Consider the following 18,805-nt stretch of genomic DNA (forward strand, 5'->3'; position numbering starts at 1 on the left):
GAATTAAAAATAAAAGCTTATAAAACTACAAATTAATACCCTCTTAAGTGATAATTAACCACTTACTAAATCAATAATCGAATATCAAAGGTAAACTAACATGCGTGCGTAACCCACAACCCTTCTCACTCCTAATAAATTGAATTATTATAAGCCATTATTGTTCTGCTTTTAATATCATAAAATTCTAAATTTTCAGACGTCAAGGTATGGAGTTTGTAGTTATTGAATTTTCAAATGAAACATTTAATAATAACTTTGGAATTATGGACAATATTTGATCTTTGATTGGCAAAATTGTGTCCAGTATTCTGTACATTAGCTTCGTTGATGGTAGTATCTCGATTAATTTTTTTTATAACTTAAACCTATAAGATTTTTTAACTTAAAAAAATTATATATTGATTGTTAAATGTTTTCCTGGCCGATTTCAGCCACGGCTGCCTTTTTTAAGGGAGACGATAGGAACCTTGCATTTACTATAGAATAAATATATATGCAAACACAGGTTTACTCTCTTTTCCCTCACTTATATTCCGATGGAACGGCAAATCCGACGTTTCCAGAAAGAGTTTAATTCAACTTTCTGCGTTTCGGCACACACACTTAACTTCCAGACTCCTAACTGCTGTTGAAAATTTAACATTATAACTTTATTCTTTTTAAAGTTTGCCAGGAAGCGATCTTAAGCATCTTCTTTGCATTTATTTAATTTTTTAATTGAAAATGACCAATGAGGTCTAAAAGAGTAATTTTAGGTATTAAATTCATTGAAAGTAATTTTGATCAGCCAAATGTATTAAAGTGATATAAATCAAATCAAAATAAAATGAAAATTTTAATAGCACTAATAAAGTTTGAAATAAAATCTATTTTTTAAAGTACATCGGACCGACCAAATGGCTCGGTTCAATCAAATTTAACGAAAGCCTTCTTATCTCTTGTCTAGACTGGACTCACTCTTTATCATAGTAAAATGTTATTGACCCGATGAAATATAAAATGTTAACGTATAAAAATATCAAAGTATCAACCAGCCAGTCCCAAGCTGCAGCTTAAAAGAGATTAAAAAATTGACATTACTCATTTTACGAAATGGAAATTTTTAGATTTCAATTATTTAAGACCTTTGTTATTGTGAATTTCGATTTAAGAAATTAATTTGTCATCAGTAATTAAATTTACTGTAACTGACTAAATCGTCCATGATCGATACGTGTCTTATTTCTTTTTTTTAAGATACAGTTTACATACAGAATACTAATAATCTTTAGTTTAGCCATGTAATGTCTTAAATTGGTTAATATTAATCAATAATATAACAAATTGTTTTGATAATTCAGGTAATAAATTCGCCTTTTTTAAATTCATACTGTGCAGACAAAAGAGTTGTTATGTCTTCTATGCTTAAAATTTCATTTTTGTCATATAATATTTTATTTACTACGAGAACTTTAAGTGTGTAAATACATTTATTCATACATTAATTCGTACATTTTACGCCTAATTCTAAAAAATGGAATATTCTCATTTCGCTGACTTTTTATTGTATACACCATAATCGGCAAAATACCTTAAAAGTAAACTTTCGATCGCAAATAATACTATGTATTTTTGTTGTGTTTCAAATAAAATACTTCTAAATTTTAAAATAGGATTCAAAGTAACGTTGATGTGCAAGAACACACTTAAACTTACTTTTACGTCTGATTTTTTCTTAAAGATAAAATATGCAAAATTGAATATAACTTAAATTAAGGTTCAATTTCCACAGTTTCTATAAATAAGTACTTATAAGCTTAGAGAGAAAAGCAAATAACTGTACAGCAAAAAGATTTCTACTGATTGACTGAACTACGGCGAGCCTTAAGAGGCAATCGGAAGTTTTATACACATTTCTATAGCTGATAAGCCTTTTCCGGGTAGAAGTTTTAATAATATTATTAGAATGCAACATTACTGTATTGCGTTTTGAATATGCCGACAGGCGAAAAAAATTTCATATTTATATATCTATGGAAATATAAAATATCAAGATGCGTGGGATCATCGAATGCAAATAGTTCTAATTAAGAACACACTTATATATTACTAATTTCCGTCCGCGAATCTGTCACGAAACCTTCTCCTCAAAAGGGAGGGGAGGCCTTAGCCCAGCAGTGGGACATTCACAAGCTGTTACTGGTACTGGTACTAGAATTTGTTGCGTGATGGGAGAGGTAAGGTACTAGGTATCGTATGTCCTTTTTGCCCTTAAAACGTGTATGCAAAATTTCATTATGATCACGTGATTTAAGAAGTTAAAGCCGCTAGCGAACGCGGGGCCCTAATTACCTTCGCCCCCTGAGGAGAGCTCCGCCAAGCCACGAACGGAACAACAGCACGGGAGAGGCCGCGGATGCGTTATTATATTAGTAAAGGTAAATGATACAAGTTAAATATAAAGAGTATGAGTAACAAATTAAATGATTCATTTATTTAAACTTTTTTGCACGCTGTGTAAATAAAAAGTAAACAATGAAGTGACAAAAAATAATATTGTTATCGGATAGTTTGGTAAGAACAGAATTTATTTGAGTGAGCATATTATATACTTGTATTTGTGTAAGTTTTATCGAACAGCAAGCTAAAATAACATATAAGATAATAACCACATTAACATTATTAAAAACAAATATAATAATTATATATTAATTGTAATAAATATGTGAAGAGATCGCTATAGCGAAAAGGCTGCCTCTGTACGCCTTTACCACGTTGTGTATCCATTTTTTTTTCATCGCTGGAAAAACGCGTTACGCGTTTCCCCCACGTGATCAATGGGGTGATATGTGAGGCTCGCCGGTGTTCAAGGCGCCGAGTGCGCCATGAATATCGGAATATCCACTAAAAAACCAGCGGTACCCTTTCCATCTTAGCGAGGAGCGCCAGGGGATCGCTTTTACATGCTACCGTGTCCACGTTTTTTATCCTGTGCTATGGTGATTAGAGTTTAAAAATATGTATTAAATAATTAAGTATTTGTAAAACTTAAACATATTAAAGAAAAAAACATACCAACCAATAAAAATACATTCCATTCTTGCAATAAAATAACAAAACTTATAGCAAACGAAATAAATATACAAATTATATACAATTTTAGCTACAAAAACAAATAACTTATATAAATCTTTATATAAATGGCTAGTAAATAGACTAGAACACACAAATCACATTCAATACCATCTCTCCCATTAAACGTAGACATTTATTTGTGAACTCGGAGATGAACTGAGATTTATATCGAAGCACTGAGTGATCTGTACGAAATTGACCATATTGCCCAAATAAACCTCCCACGTCTTATTTACAATGTTTTCTAATTCTGTTTTGTATATAGTGCTTATAATTTTGTGTTATACTAACTTCATAGGAATGAATGGGAATCTAAGCTTTATTTTTTAAGGTTATATATATATATATATATATATATATATATTAGAAACAAATATATATCAATAGTTTATATAATGATATATGTACAGAGGTATTAATTTATTGAATTTTTAAAATTTATCAATTCATGAAGAATTTTTACTAAAATAATTATTATAATAAACAGAAGCAATTTTTGTTCCGGCGAAATATATAATAATTGTGTTTTTGATATAAAAAAATATTCAAAATGAGTGGTGATGTATTCTCAGTAATTTATAAAGTTAAAAAATATATTTATTATAAGCATACGCACGAAATGCATTATTTAAAAATATTATATAAAATGTAAACAACTCACTAGTATATTAATATTTTCTATTTAATTGAAATCTTATAATTTTATTTAAACAAAAAATATTTTATAAGTATTTATAGTATACTATTGGTATACCTAAAATGCTTAAGGACATACGTCTATATATATATTAATATGCGTTAGAAATATACCTGTATGTACCTCATATTATTCAGATCCGTGTAGCGTTTACGTTTGATTTAATTAGAGTGTTTCTTCACCGTGTGTGCACATACAGACGGAATAATACTTTAAATATTTGTTTTAATCTTGCATTATTTAAATGACCTTTCTACGATTATTAAAAAAAATTCGTTATCCCCGAATGTGCGTATGGTATTATGTAAATATTTATTCGAATTTTACCTGAAATTATAAAATAAATAATGTATATAAACTAGAGTCGAGATGGCTTAGTAGTTAGCATAACTGAGTTTTATATACTTAATTTGTATTTATAACTTATTTCGAATACAGTGTTAAATGAAAACATAGTGAGAAAACCGACATATCTCTGCCACATGCGAATCCACCAACCCGCATTAGTACAGCGTGGCGGAATACGTTTAAAAGCTTACTCAAATATGGTACTCGAAAGTGCGACATTTACAGAATGTTTACTTTGAACAAATTTATTTCAAAACATGTAGTTTAGAGTTTCATCTTATTTAACAACTTAAATCTATTAATACATATGACACTCTTGCCTGTTACTTTATTAATAAATTAACAATCGCGTCGGTCCAAATAATTATAATAATTTTGTTTCATACGTAATGCGTATTTTTTATAAAAGAACTCAATTTTTTTAATAATAATATCCCGGTACATTAGACCATTGGGCCGGTTGGCGTGGTTGGTAGATACTTGCCTTTCACACAGAAGGTTATGCGTTCGATTGCCACCCAGGACAGACATTTGTGTGCATGAACATCTTTATTTGCCCTGAGTCTGGGTGTAATTATCTATATAAGTATGTATTTACAAAAGAATCCTAGTATTATAAAAGCAAAAGTTAAAAATACACGTTATCAAGGGTACAGAAATATACAAAGGATACCATTAGATACCCTAATTACAAAAGGTATTAATCTGCGTTTAAAGTAAAGCCGCGAGCGAAAACTAGTACATAATAAATTTAAATAACATAAGAAAGGTTACGTTGATATTGTAGCTACGAGCAATACATAACCAATCCCCATGTGTCGAGGTGACCTCTTAATAACTGATACGCTTGTCTGACCTCTAGTTTCAACTACAATAGACACGATTAATTTAATATCTTCGTGTATGTCTGTAATATTATATAGATAACTTAAATCAATATATAAAATGTATACATGAAATGCAAATTATTGCGGCGTTTTTACAAGTATCCGTGGTTAAGTTGGAAGCATTTATTTCTAAATCAATCAATGTCGTAATATAAGGATCATAATTTTTCATTTTTGAATGATGATTGATTGATCTTGATACTTTAAGCAAGTTAAGTTTTTAAATGGAAGCACGCTGTTGACATATATTTAAATTTTACTCCAAATTGCACATTCAAGTTTTTATTAATTTATAATATTTAATTAGTTATTAATTATTATAATTTAACATTTAATAGATTGAAAATATAAATTGCAGTTTTTTTTCTTATCCAGTATAACAAACAAAATATCTCGACTCATATGACATTACAATAGAAAATAATCTTATTGATGTAGTAACATAATACAATAATTCATATTTGAAAACAAATGCTTATAAGATTATTCACTATTAATGCCTTATGCCTACACACATTAATAAATATCGGTAATTTCGTTTATATATCTATTTAAAATCTATGTACTAGTATGTACCCGTGTAAGACATTTATATTAAAACAATATTATTATTTATAAGCAAATGTTTATTTTAAACTTATATTTTATCAAAAGACTACTATGAACATCGTAAAATGTCTTTGAATATTAACATTATATTATATACAACGTGAACATTTTTAGTATTCCTACATAGAATTAACTATTAGGTCAAGTTCCTCGTGCAGAATATAACTAGCCTGAAGCCATTATGGCACATTACGTTAATGCAAGTAGCTTCGAGTAACTCAAGCTATTTATCACCTCGCTTACCTACACCTAAACACACTCTAGGGCAAGGTTGCCATTAGAATTATAGATTCGTAATTTCACACTCAATTAGTCTTCATCATCATGATTTAGGTTATAAGCTATGTTATGATACTGTACATAATATATTGTAGACATTTGAATATTAATAAATTTAAATCTTATATTTAAAAAAAAAACACCTCAATTAATAATACTTTTTACCTACACAATAGAATATAATATACACATATACGATAAAATAAACGCTATGTTAGAGTTTGTATTCCGGAAATGCCATGCAAATTAAATTCATTTATTATATTATTATAACCCACTGGTATTCTTGGGTACTTGGCACCGATGATTCCAAAAAAAAAAGTAAAAAACTAGCGCTACCCACTCCTCTTTTTTCAGAGGGGCGTCACGAATTCTTTGTATTCTTCAAAACTTTGCTTAAAAAGAGCTTACTCGAGTAAATAATATTTTAATTTTGTAATTGAAGCTAGTCTGCGCAAACAAAAGCATCTTTTGAATTATAATAATATATTAATAAATATTATTGATCAACCTCGAATTGCCAGTGGGTTTTCGTTTAAACAAAGCAACGACTATTTTTTTTTTTATATAAACTATCGACAAAAACACTTTATACAAGCGATGATTGTGCATTGGCAATTTTAGTCTTGACAAATGGCTTGCAATGCCAACGAACAGTTGATTTATTTGTCTTCCGCTTTTTAATGGCTTAAATGACTTACGCCTATGTGCTGCAGAAAAATTCTAAGCTTAAACAATTTCAATTAGTATCAAGAATAATCTTTATTATACCTACCAAGGATTATCAAAAATTACAAAAGATAGAAATAACGTCTATTTCACTTATGTTACTAAAATCAAAATTGAAGAGTAAAAATGCCTATAAAAATGCCTGATAATATTATAAATATAATACAAATAATATTTTAATCATCGTATTTTATATGACATTAAAAAATATGTGCACGCGGTCTTGCCGGTTATAAAAGTTATTTTACATTTACGAGCAAATATACTTGAATTATTATACAACGCAACGGTAAATCCAACGCTTGTATTTGTTGTTTTAGCAATTCGAAATAAATAAGTTTCAGTTATTTTTGCTTCATAAATAAACCTCCAGCTGCGATGAAACTGCCTGGGTAAAAAGAAAATCCACATCTTACGAGCGATTTCAGTACACATACACCAGTTATCCTACTACAGTTTCGAAACTTCTAGACTTTAAATGTGTTTCTCGTATAGAATAAGGTTTTATTTATTATACTTATATGTAGGCAATTTATTGCTATATATACTATATATATGGCAATAAATTTTCCTAAATTTACGGGCGAAACCGTGATATGTAGTGCTAATTGGTATTTTTATTTATGAACAAAACAGATTGGTTTTTTATCAAGGTAAATGTGTATTTTTTTGTTGTTAATAGTAATCGAACTTTTTTTTTTTTTTTATAGAATAGGAAGGTGGACGAGCATATGGGCCACCTGATGGTAAGTGGTCACCAAACGCCCTTAGACATTGGCATTGTAAGAAATGTCAACCATTGCTTATAGCCAATGCGCCACCAACCTTGGGAACTAAGATTTTATTTCCCTTGTGCCTGTAATTACACTGGCTCACTCACCCTTCAAACCGGAACACAACAATATCAAGTATTGCTGTTTTGCGGTAGAATATCTGATGAGTGGGTGGTACCTACCCAGACGGGCTTGCACAAAGCCCTACCACCAGTAAAATTTATGTCCTAATTTATGTCCTAAAAACAAAAGTTCAAAAATAACTCAAATACAATATTGTATTGTAAAGGTCAGAACCAAATGTCTGTTAAATACAACCTTTTCGTTTATAACCGTTTACGTACATAATAATAGAATTTCATTGACTTTATTGCGTACTTAGTGACTTGTTCTTGGGTATATTATATAGTACACACTTTCCGCACGCGCAGGTGGAAACTATTTATTCATAAGGCTACATACAGTATAATAGAAATTGAAACGGTGAATGTTAGAGCTCTTTTTGCTTAATGGAAAGACTTTTTGCAAACCTGCCTGCCTACTCGTTAAATGGTGAAGACGAATATTCTACCGCTGAACATCTTTACAATATATTGCTTTTTTTCAATTTGGAGGACAAGCGAGCTCGTATAATTACAGACACAGGGAACATTAGTTTGCATAACGATGCGTTAGCGATGGAAGGAATATTTAACATTTCTTACTTTGCCAATTCTTATATGTATGGCTCCTATATTCATGAGAAAAACCTACTCGCCAAAAAAAATCTGATCTTTTTTTTCTGAACGCAATAATACTAAGTATTGCTGCTTTAGTACAGTAACAGGAACAGCCTGTTAATGTCCCACTGCTGGGCTAAGGCCACCTCTACCTTTTGAGAAGAAGGTTTGGAGCTTATTCCACCACGCTGCTCCAATGCGGGTTGGTAGAATACACATGTGGCAGGATTTCGATGAAATTAGACACATGCAGGTTTCCTCACGATGTTTTCCTTCACCTAGTGGTGAAGGAAAAGCACGAGATGAATTATAAGCACAAATTAAGCACATGAAAATTGAGTGGCGCTTGCTTGTGGCGTGGGTTTGAGCCCACGATCATCGGTTAAGATTCACGCGTTCGAACCACTAGGCCATCTCGGCTTTTTGCTGCTTAGCGTCAAAATATTTGATAAGTGGGTAGTACCCACCCGTTGGGTTACAAAAATTCCTACCACCAGAACATTAAAAATAATATATAATATGTAAAATACAATATTATTTAACATTTTAATATTTATTGCGTTTCAATCTTCTGTAACGCAAACGAAGTGTGACGGAGCCAGTGAACCTTTCAGCGTATAAACATTGGAGCCTTTTTAGTTTACATGCTTTCATTGAAACGAGAATAAAATATACTTTGACATCGTTTTAATCAAATCCCGATAACAGTTAATTTAAGAGAGATAAAAGAAAATTAAGTTAGGGTTACAGAAACGACATTAAAATACAAATGTCCTTTATAAATTTTATTTCTTTAGGTATAATTATAATTATGCAGCAATAGCATTAGTAGTCTTTACAAGATGAATTGGTGCCTAACAACAATGCTCCACTTTCACATACAATCCCGCCACATGTATGTGGCGGGATTTTATTCCACACATGAAGTGTTTACTCGCAATGTTTTCCTTGACTTGAATTATATACATATGAAAAGTCCTACAATTTTTGAATCATCCATATGTTGTTCGCACTGGGCCATGTTTGTTTATATTTACAATAAAGTAACCTAAGTTAATATTTATTTTATTTTACTTTTATTTGAGCCATAAGCATACTTTACGCATTATATTGAATTAAATAATAATTTCTAATACTTAAACCAAGGAGAAGGAGAGGAGGCCGTAGCCGATAAAACTCGTAAATACTTATAATATTTTCATATAATCTTAAACATTATACTTAATATAATATAATTAGTTATTAACTAGCTGTCCGTGCAGACTACACGTAAATAAAAATAAATTATATATATATTTTTTTTAAATCATACCACCACTCAAACGCACTATCAAAAATATCATCAAAATCGGTTTAACCACTTAGGAGGAATTCAGTAACATTCATACGTACAAAAAAGCATTATATGTATGAATATAAATAAATCCGTAGTCCATAATAGGAAGTATATAAATATATGCAAAGCGAAACAATGTTAAAGACCTCATAAATTTTATTAACTTACTATCGTATATTACTCGAGAAATTCAAATAAGACTGGCCTTAAAATGTAATTAAAGAAATTAACAGACTCGTAAATCTCTATATTGTAACAAAGTTGTAGTGTAATTTACTTGGACGAGGAGTGAGTTAATTTCAAAATATTCGTGCATAGTATCTATTTCTTCCAGCCTCATTTAGTATGAGTAGGAAGAAAGAATAATTCGTTTGGGGTAACAATAACTAATAAGTTATAAGCAATAAATATGTAAAGGAAGTATTAAATACACAAAGGTAAACACTTAAAATAACTTAATCACTATTTCAGCTTTCATCTCCGAAATGATTTTATTCAACATATAAAAAATAAAATAGTGTCGTTATAACAACAATACTACGGTGTTTCTATAATTTAAGATTATATTATTTAAATATTATTTATATATTATTATAAATTGTTTTTAGAATTTCTAACTTTTTACGTGCACAACTTTCATTTATAATTCATCTCGGGCTTGACGGTGAAGGAAAACATCGTGATGTAACCTATGTCTGTCTAATTTCATTGAAATTCAGTCACATGTGTAACCACCAACCCGCATTGGAACAGAGTGGTGGAATAAGCTCCAAACCTTCTCATATGGAGAGATGGCCCTAGCCCAGCAAAGAGACTTTTACTGCTTTTACGTTACTTTTTTTACATTTTTATTTGTAAAGTTTTAGGCAAAGTGCAAAATATTATTTTCCATTCATGGAAATTCCATTCATACATGGTTTTTTTTTCTAGATTTAATTGAAAAATATATTTATTAAAGTCGGGTATTTAAGTTCTGACAATTTTCAATTTTAATGAAACAATTTATTCGAATAAATACGGTTGATTTAAAAAAAAGATTATTTTTAATGAAAGGTTATTCAATGCGAACTTTATTAATGATAAAATAAAAGCTAGAATGACAACGAAAGAAATAGATTTATCGCAGTTTTATTTTTTCAATTACAAATCAATCGTCCTCGTTCCATTCCGGTATCCCAATCGAACTGTCAATTAACACCCAACTGCCAGATCTCTTCTTGTTAATGGTATAATACTTAGATAAATGAACAGCAATTACAGCTGTGACGTGATGGTATCTTTTCCTTGACAGATCATTCCATTGAACTTATTCCATTTTCATTTCAAATAAATGTTTATGTGGATTTTAAAATGTCGAGATCTTTTTATAAGCTGACTTTATTTCTCAGTGATATCGGTGACGTTTTTAATGTTATTATTTTCTTAAATATAAAATACCATTTAATATTAGTAAAGAACATAATACTTATATTTAAATCGGTATATATATTTTTTGGATATTAATAAAATAATTAAAAAACAAAATAAATTTATAAATACGTAAACAAGAATAAAGATTTTGATTAAAGTATAAAATACTTTGTACTGTTTGTCATTTTTAAAAATGATTATTGTGAAATTTAATTGTTAAAATCACGCCAATAACAATAATTAATCTAATTAAGATGTCTTCTTATTCTATGTTAGCTTAGTATAGTCAAAGATTTTTGTTCAAAATATATTCCCAAAATTACAATTTTAAAACAATTAGTAATACTCCTAAATTTCTCTCAATAGCATAGCGCACGGGTTTAAACCGAACCTGTTCCTTTTACATTGACCTATTGATGCAAATTGAAAAGTTGAATTTTCCAGAAAGTTTGCAAAATAATTTCATAGCCATAATTATCTCAACGTTGATCCGTCGGATTTGTCAGTGCATTCGAACTCGAGATTCAATTTCTACAGATAATTCTCTTGGACAGTTCAAACGGAAATATTTTATGCATTGTGTCCATTCTATTTTCATTTCAATTTTCTGTTATGATTCCGCTATGATGGAGTCATTAGTAAGATGAAGCCTCCTTAACACTCATTAAAAATTATTCAAATTATTAACACAATTTTGTTATTTATTAGCGACACTTAAATGAGATGCCCAGATGGGCCGAGATGGCCCAGTGGTTAGAACGCGTGAATCTTATCCGATGATCGTGGGTTCAAACCCGGGCAAGCACCACTGTATTTTCATGTGCTTAATTTGTGATTATAATTCATCTCGTGCTTAACGGTGAAGGAAAACATCGTGAGGAAACCTGCATGTGTCTAATTTCATTGAAATTCTGCCACATGTGTATTCTACCAACCCGCATTGGAGCAGCGTGGTGGAATAAGCTCCACAAACTTCTCCTCAAAAGGGAGAGGAGGCCTTAGCCCAGCAGTGGAACATTAACAGGCTGTTACTGTAAATGAGAATAGAATAACAATATTACAAGGAACCGTATTAATTAATAAATAAATTATTATAACGGTGCATCACCAAAAAAATTTTAATGTTTTTAAATAATATTATTAATGCAGTGAAATATAATCTGTATCAGTATCATTTTACGATATAAAAAATAAAAGTCACGGCGAATTTTTCAAAATAATATCTTATAAATAATAATAAAATAATGATTAAAACAATCTTACCTATTACGAGTCGATATCAAAATTTCTTCGTTGTATTCGTTATCTTAATGTTTCGAATAGATATTAAATATATTTACACAACACTACATTTATAATATAATGTTTACGTCACTATTAAAACTTCTATTTTACAGTGCATACAAACTTGGTCCTCACACGGATAAAAAGTATATAATTAAATATTTATATAGGATAAGTAGATTGATATGAAGTTTAGTTCACATTGATATTTAGGGTTACAGATGAGTTTTAAAATAAGTCTCACAATTGGACCAACAGGTATTTTAAAGTTTAATAAAACAAAGTAAAGAGCTTAAAAGAATTATGTAAATGTAGCAAATAAATATCTACAAGTTCTAGACACTTGTAATACACCACTAACACATCCTTTTACGGGGCATCAATGTTAAACAAATTGTAATTTGAACGTCAAGTTTTAATCTGCTCAATGTTTTTTTTTTATTATTTTCGCTTGGGTAATGCACTCGTTGCAACGGTGTCCAATTTCCCATCAAAAGTAAATTCACGTCCGTCCATACGAACGGCAATGTTTTAAATACTCCGCGTGAATTCACTACTCGTGAACGAACGCACGTCCGATCGCCGTGCCGCACGAGCGCGGACTGAAAGCTTTTCCTACACTTCTGAAATTCTCGCTCCTTACGTGAAAAAGCTAGCACGTTGCCTAGCGCTTTACCAGTACGTGTAAGAGGGATAGCTATATTGGTCAAGTACGTATTTAAAACCATGCCTGACTGTTAGAAGGAAATGCGATGGTGTTAGTATCAAAATAAACATGCAGTGAGCTGTCTGCTTTTGGTAAGTCGCACGCAAAGTGAACGCAGACAAGGTACAATATGAAAGAATAAAAGATATATAACTGCTTACTTACATGTTGGTTGTAAATTCATGAAGTTTTTAGTTATATTTTTTTTTTTTTATAGAATAGGAAGGTGGACGAGCATATGGGCCACCTGATGGTAAGTGGTCACCAAACGCCCTTAGACATTGGCATTCTAAGAAATGTCAACCATCGCTTATAGCCAATGCGCCACCAACCTTGGGAACTAAGATTTTATGTCCCTTGTGCCTGTAATTGCACTGGCTCACTCACCCTTCAAACCGGAACACAACAATATCAAGTATTGCTGTTTTGCGGTAGAATATCTGATGAGTGGGTGGTACCTACCCAGACGAGCTTGCACAAAGCCCTACCACCAGTGAATATATAATTATACTCAAGCATTATAAATAAAAGCTAATGACCTAGCTTACGCTAAAGTTAAAACATAAACAAATATATTTAATACTATTAGCGTGAGTCTCTATTTCGCTTACAAGTATGTTCGTATCATACTAACAGGTTACAGATAATCCAATTTTCGGGTTATTATGAAGCCTTATTCGTTTTGTATAAATCAATGACTAACACATAAGGCGATAATTTAAAAACGATATACAACTTTATCATCCTTTCAATGTTCAACATTTACCTTGATTTAATAAAAATATTGCGTCCCAACAAATCGACTGTTGCATAAAACTATTTATACAATAAGCCTACTATGATAATGAAAGAATTTTAAGACTTAAGTCTCGTTTTGTATAATAAGTTATCATGATTGATAATCTATTATGAACATATTATAATATAATGTTCAATATTAAACTTTAAAACATCTTGTTGCTGTATTTTATTAATTTTACTGGTGGTAGGGCTTTGTGCAAGCTCTTCTGGGTAGGTACCACCCACTCATCAGATATTCTACCGCAAAACAGCAATACTTGATATTGTTGTGTTTCGGTTTGAAGGGTGAGTGAGCCAGTGTAATTACAGGCACAAGGGACATAAAATCTTAGTTCCCAAGGTTGGTGGCGCATCAGCTATAAGCGATGGTTGACATTTCTTACAATGCCAATGTCTAAGGGCGTTTGGTGTCCACTTAACATCAGGTGGCCCAAATGCTCGTCCACCTTCCTATTCTATAAAAAAAAAAAAAAATAACTCAAACAAATACCATTTGTGGGTTTTGAAATTCAAAGGCCAATTCTACAATGCTTGAAAAACATACATCAAAACTAAAGCTTATGATTAATTCTTAAAATAGTATTCGATACAAATCTATAGACATAATTTTGAGAATATAATTATTTCTTTTCAAATCAATTAATAGATTAAACAAAGTAAAATGACTTAAAAATTTCGTTATCTATCTATGCAAATGCGATAATATACATATTCTTAACCGTCTTCATCAAGGGCTCAGCACCGACTTCTGAATATTTTGTAGTAAATATAAAACGGTTATATTTCTTGATATTTCTTAATATGTTGCTTTTTATTTAAGTGTGTTTCAAACAATTATTTGATTAAATTCTTATATTATATTTAATTTTTAAAATGTTATGTTTTGTTGAGTGATTTTTTTTTATAAACTAAAAACATGCAATTTATTAATCATTACAGTATATTGAGATATTATTTAATATAAATATATTAATTTGGAAATAAAGTTGGCTGTGAAGGAGTCTTCCTTTGTAATTTCTTTATTTTTTTTACTCGAGAAATGTCCAGCAACAAAAATTACATTTGAAAATGTATAATTTATGACAATTTATTTTAATTTCCCAAAATGTCTTCCATTTAAAAAAAAAACATTAAATTTAAACGCGATTACTTAAGAAATGGTAAATTAAAAATAAATTGTTACTATTTATTTTTAATTTCGCGGTTTTTCTAATACTAATCCCTGATATACCACTACGTTTATCCTATTTGTAAGGTAGCTTTACGCTTCATAACTTCAAGCTACAGACCAAAAGAGCAGAGCATTGACCATAAACATCAACAAAATGGCAAAACATAACTGGTATTTCATTAATGAGATGCACTTAGTTAACTTATATGTAAAACAAGCGTATACAAGCCAAATTAAACAAAACGGGCAAAGCCTTATTATCCGTGCAGTGACGGAGAAAGAATACATTTCACTGCCCCTCTCGTTCCCATGGGTGTCGTAAGAGGCGACTAAGGGATATCTGAGCGGCCATCTGCTCATCTGGTGGTAGGATGTTAAGCATCCGCCTGGCTTGTTACCACCGTACGCATGGTGAAAAACTCGTGAAGTGGCTTGCAGCCGCGTTTCGAGGTCAGCCAGCGTACAGCCAGTGCCCGAGCGAATATTGCCGCGATGGGTGTTGGTCCAATGGAGACGGCTGTTGAACCAATGCCGGGGGAAACTGTATTGACCTGCCGGACAGGGAGACCCGAAGAAACGGCTGTTCCGCTGGCCGCCCGTGGCATAGTACAGGGGCCCGAGCGTGCCTAACCAGCTCGCGAGGCTGCCCCACCAGGTCACGCATAATCTCGGGGTGGACCGTCGTGCCGGTTGGTGACCGGAAGGTGGGGTCCCGGCGGCCACTTCCGGGGGGGTTCGGGGGCCCTTCCGTCCGGCGGGTCAGTGTATATTTCCTTTTGGCAACCACTTGGGGAAACACGCCTCCACACTTTGCCCATCCCTATCGTGGCAATACGTCGCTCGCTTCACGTCTCTTTTCCATTTTTTTTTCTCAAATGGCAGCGCAACAAAGCAGAAATAACGGTCGTACAGCGGTGCACACCCCCACCATACCCTCGCTGTTTGAGGTCGAGTTCTCTAACATCCGTGGACTCCACGCTAACCTCAACGCTGTCCACCACCATCTCGAGAAAGCACGGCCAGCAATGTTGTTTCTCACGGAGACACAAATACTCCGTCCTGCCGATACCAGCTACCTTAATTTTCCCGGCTACACGCTTGAAGAATCCTTCAAAGCGAAAGCCGGAGTATGCTTGTTCGTCAGGACAGATGTTTGCTGTCACCGACTGCGCTGCTTGGAGGACCCCTCCTTCTCTATGTTGGTGGTACGTGTGGACCTGGTTCGTCAAAGTCGAGTCTACGTGTGCCTCTACAGATCCCACAATGGTGACTTGGAGACAAGCCGATTATTTGACCATCTTAGTCAGGTGGCAGATGCTGCGCAAGAGCAATTTCCTAACGCGGAATTGGTGTTTTTGGGGGATTTTAATGCTCACCACAAATCATGGTTGAAATCCTTCAAAACTGACCATGCTGGAAGGACTGCTCATGCGTTTGCTCTCACACATGACTTGACCCAACTGGTTGATCAGCCCACCAGGATCCCAGACATTGATGGGCAAGCACCTTCTCTACTGGACCTTCTGCTGACTTCTCACCCGGTGGAATATCAGGTTGTGGTTCAGGCTCCTCTTGGCTCTTCGGATCACGGCCTTATATCTACCAGAGTGCAACAGGCCAAGCTGCCGCCACTAGCGGTATGCAAACGTCGCGTTTGGCACTATAAGTCGGCGGATTGGGACGGTATACGCGATTACTATGCGTCGGTCCCTTGGAAGGAACGTTGCTTCAGTGGGAATGACCCGACAGCTAGTGCCGCTGCTGTTGCTGACGAGATCATGTTGGGAATGGAATACTACAATTCCTAGCTCAGATCTGTCAGTAGGGGTACGCGTAACCGTTGGTTCACTCGTGAATGTACCGATGCTGTATCATCTAAGCAGACGTCATATCGCGAGTGGATCAACGGCTGCATTAGCGGGGCATCTAACATTGACTCACTGAAAGCAAACTACAATAAAAATTCCAAGTCCTGTAGAAAGGCATACATGAGAGCGGATGCACAGCGCATTGTACAGATTGGTCATGATCTTGTTTCGCATCCTAGGGGCTCCCGTAGCTTCTGGCGTCTGACTAAGTCTGTGCAAAACAATTTCTGCCAACCTTCGCTGCCACCGCTCAGAAATCCGGACGGATCGCTAGCTCACAGTCCGCAAGAGCAAGCTGATCTCCTGGCTAAGCTCTTTGCCGATAATTCCGTCATCGATGATTGTAGTGCGCTGCCACCTACAATACCTTCATGTGGCCATACGATGCCTGACATCAAAATCAGGCAACGTGATGAGCGTGCGGAGCTGCAATCACTTGATGTACAACTCGGAGTTCTGAACAAGGTGCGGCGTTTTTTCACACCACAACAACTGCTCCTGTTATATAAAGCGCAGGTGCGGCCTTGCGTTGAATATTGCTCGCACCTTTGGGATGGCTCCGCTAAGTACCTACTGAAGGCCTTGGACCGGCTGCAGCGACGTGCCGTACGCATTATTGGCGACGTAAATGTCACAAACACCCTTGAACCTTTACAATTGCGTCGTGAGATAGCAGCACTGAGCGCTTTCTATCGACTGTATCACGGCGAGTGCTCTGAGGAATTATTCTCTCTAATTCCTGCTTCCCCCTTCCTTCTTAAGTCCACGCGAGCTGGTTCTCGATGACACCGCCTAACTGTGACATCAATTACATCGCGAACAAAGAAATTTGCCAACTCCTTTTTTTGTCGCACTTCCAAAAAATGGAATTCCTTACCAGCTCACGTGTTCCCCTCCTCTTACAACCCGGGTTCCTTTAAACGAGGCGTGAAGAGGCATCTTGCGGGCCGGCAAGGCGAAGGCGGCTAGTGCAGAACGTTTTTCCCATCTGTACTGGCCGTCGTCGCGTTTGGACTCTACTACCACTTACCATCAGGTGGAGTAGAGTCATTTGCCCTCCCGGCAAATATAAAAAAAAGCCTCTTTTATATTATTAAACTGACAGTGTAACTTTTATAAAACATTTTTATTAATATACGGAATATTTTATTTATTGTAAATTTGAATAAAGTCTTAAAGATTAGTATTATTAGAATATTAAGTTTCTGTTGGAATAAAGAAACACAGTAATTTTATATGTGACATAAAAATATCAACCAGTACGTTTTGTAATATTTTAATTAAGTCCTACAAAAGAAACAATGCCTTAGGCGAGAACAGCTGTAGACTGTTCTTGTTTTTCTTCATACAATATTAGTCGAGATGGCCCAGTGGTAAGAACGCGTAAATCTTAACCGATGAACGTGGGTTCAAACCCGGGCAAGCACCTCTGAATTTTCATGTGCTTAATTTCTGTTTATAATTCATCTCGTGCTTTTCGGTGAAGGAAAACATCGTGAGGAAACCTGCATGTGTCTAATTTCATCGAAATTCTGCCACATGTGTATTCCACCAACCCGCATTGGAGCAGCGTGGTGGAATAAGCTCCAAACATAATGCTTAAATACAATAAAACCCTTTGTAGATTATTACAAAATGCAAACATTAGGTACATATATTTTTATCTTTTCTTCAAGACATGAAATACTTAATATGGTGGTAGGGCTTTGTGCAAGCTCGTCTGGGTAGGTACCACCCACTCATCAGATATTCTACCGCAAAACAGCAATACTTGATATTGTTGTGTTCCGGTTTCGAAGAGTGAGTGAGCCAGTGTAATTACAGGCACAAGGGACATAAAATCTTAGTTCCCAAGGTTGGTGGCGCATTGGCTATAAGCGATGGTTAACATTTCTTACAATGCCAATGTCTAAGAGCGTTGGTGATCACTTACCATCAGGTGGCCCATATGCTCGTCCGCCTTCCTATTCTATAAAAAAAAAAATATTAACCGAGAGAACCGCACCAATTTCGACCATTCGACAGCGCAAGGTATGTTATAAAGAGCAAGTGTGTGCACAAATATAGATGC

General features: G+C 33.8%; 1 protein-coding gene across 3 annotated transcripts in view; it reads right to left on the reverse strand.

Moving 5' to 3' along the window:
• LOC126773339 (small conductance calcium-activated potassium channel protein) overlaps positions 1 to 12,755 on the reverse strand; it is a 239,719-nt gene extending 226,964 nt beyond the window's left edge. For all 3 annotated transcript variants that reach the window (XM_050494204.1, XM_050494202.1, XM_050494203.1), the window contains exon 1: positions 12,168 to 12,755. The gene's annotated coding sequence lies outside the window, so the exon portion shown is untranslated. The remainder of the gene's footprint in view (positions 1 to 12,167) is intronic.
• Positions 12,756 to 18,805: the final 6,050 nt, after the last annotated feature.

The sequence above is a fragment of the Nymphalis io genome, chromosome 14, assembly GCF_905147045.1.
Source record: "Nymphalis io chromosome 14, ilAglIoxx1.1, whole genome shotgun sequence".
Classification (NCBI taxonomy): domain Eukaryota; kingdom Metazoa; phylum Arthropoda; class Insecta; order Lepidoptera; family Nymphalidae; genus Nymphalis; species Nymphalis io.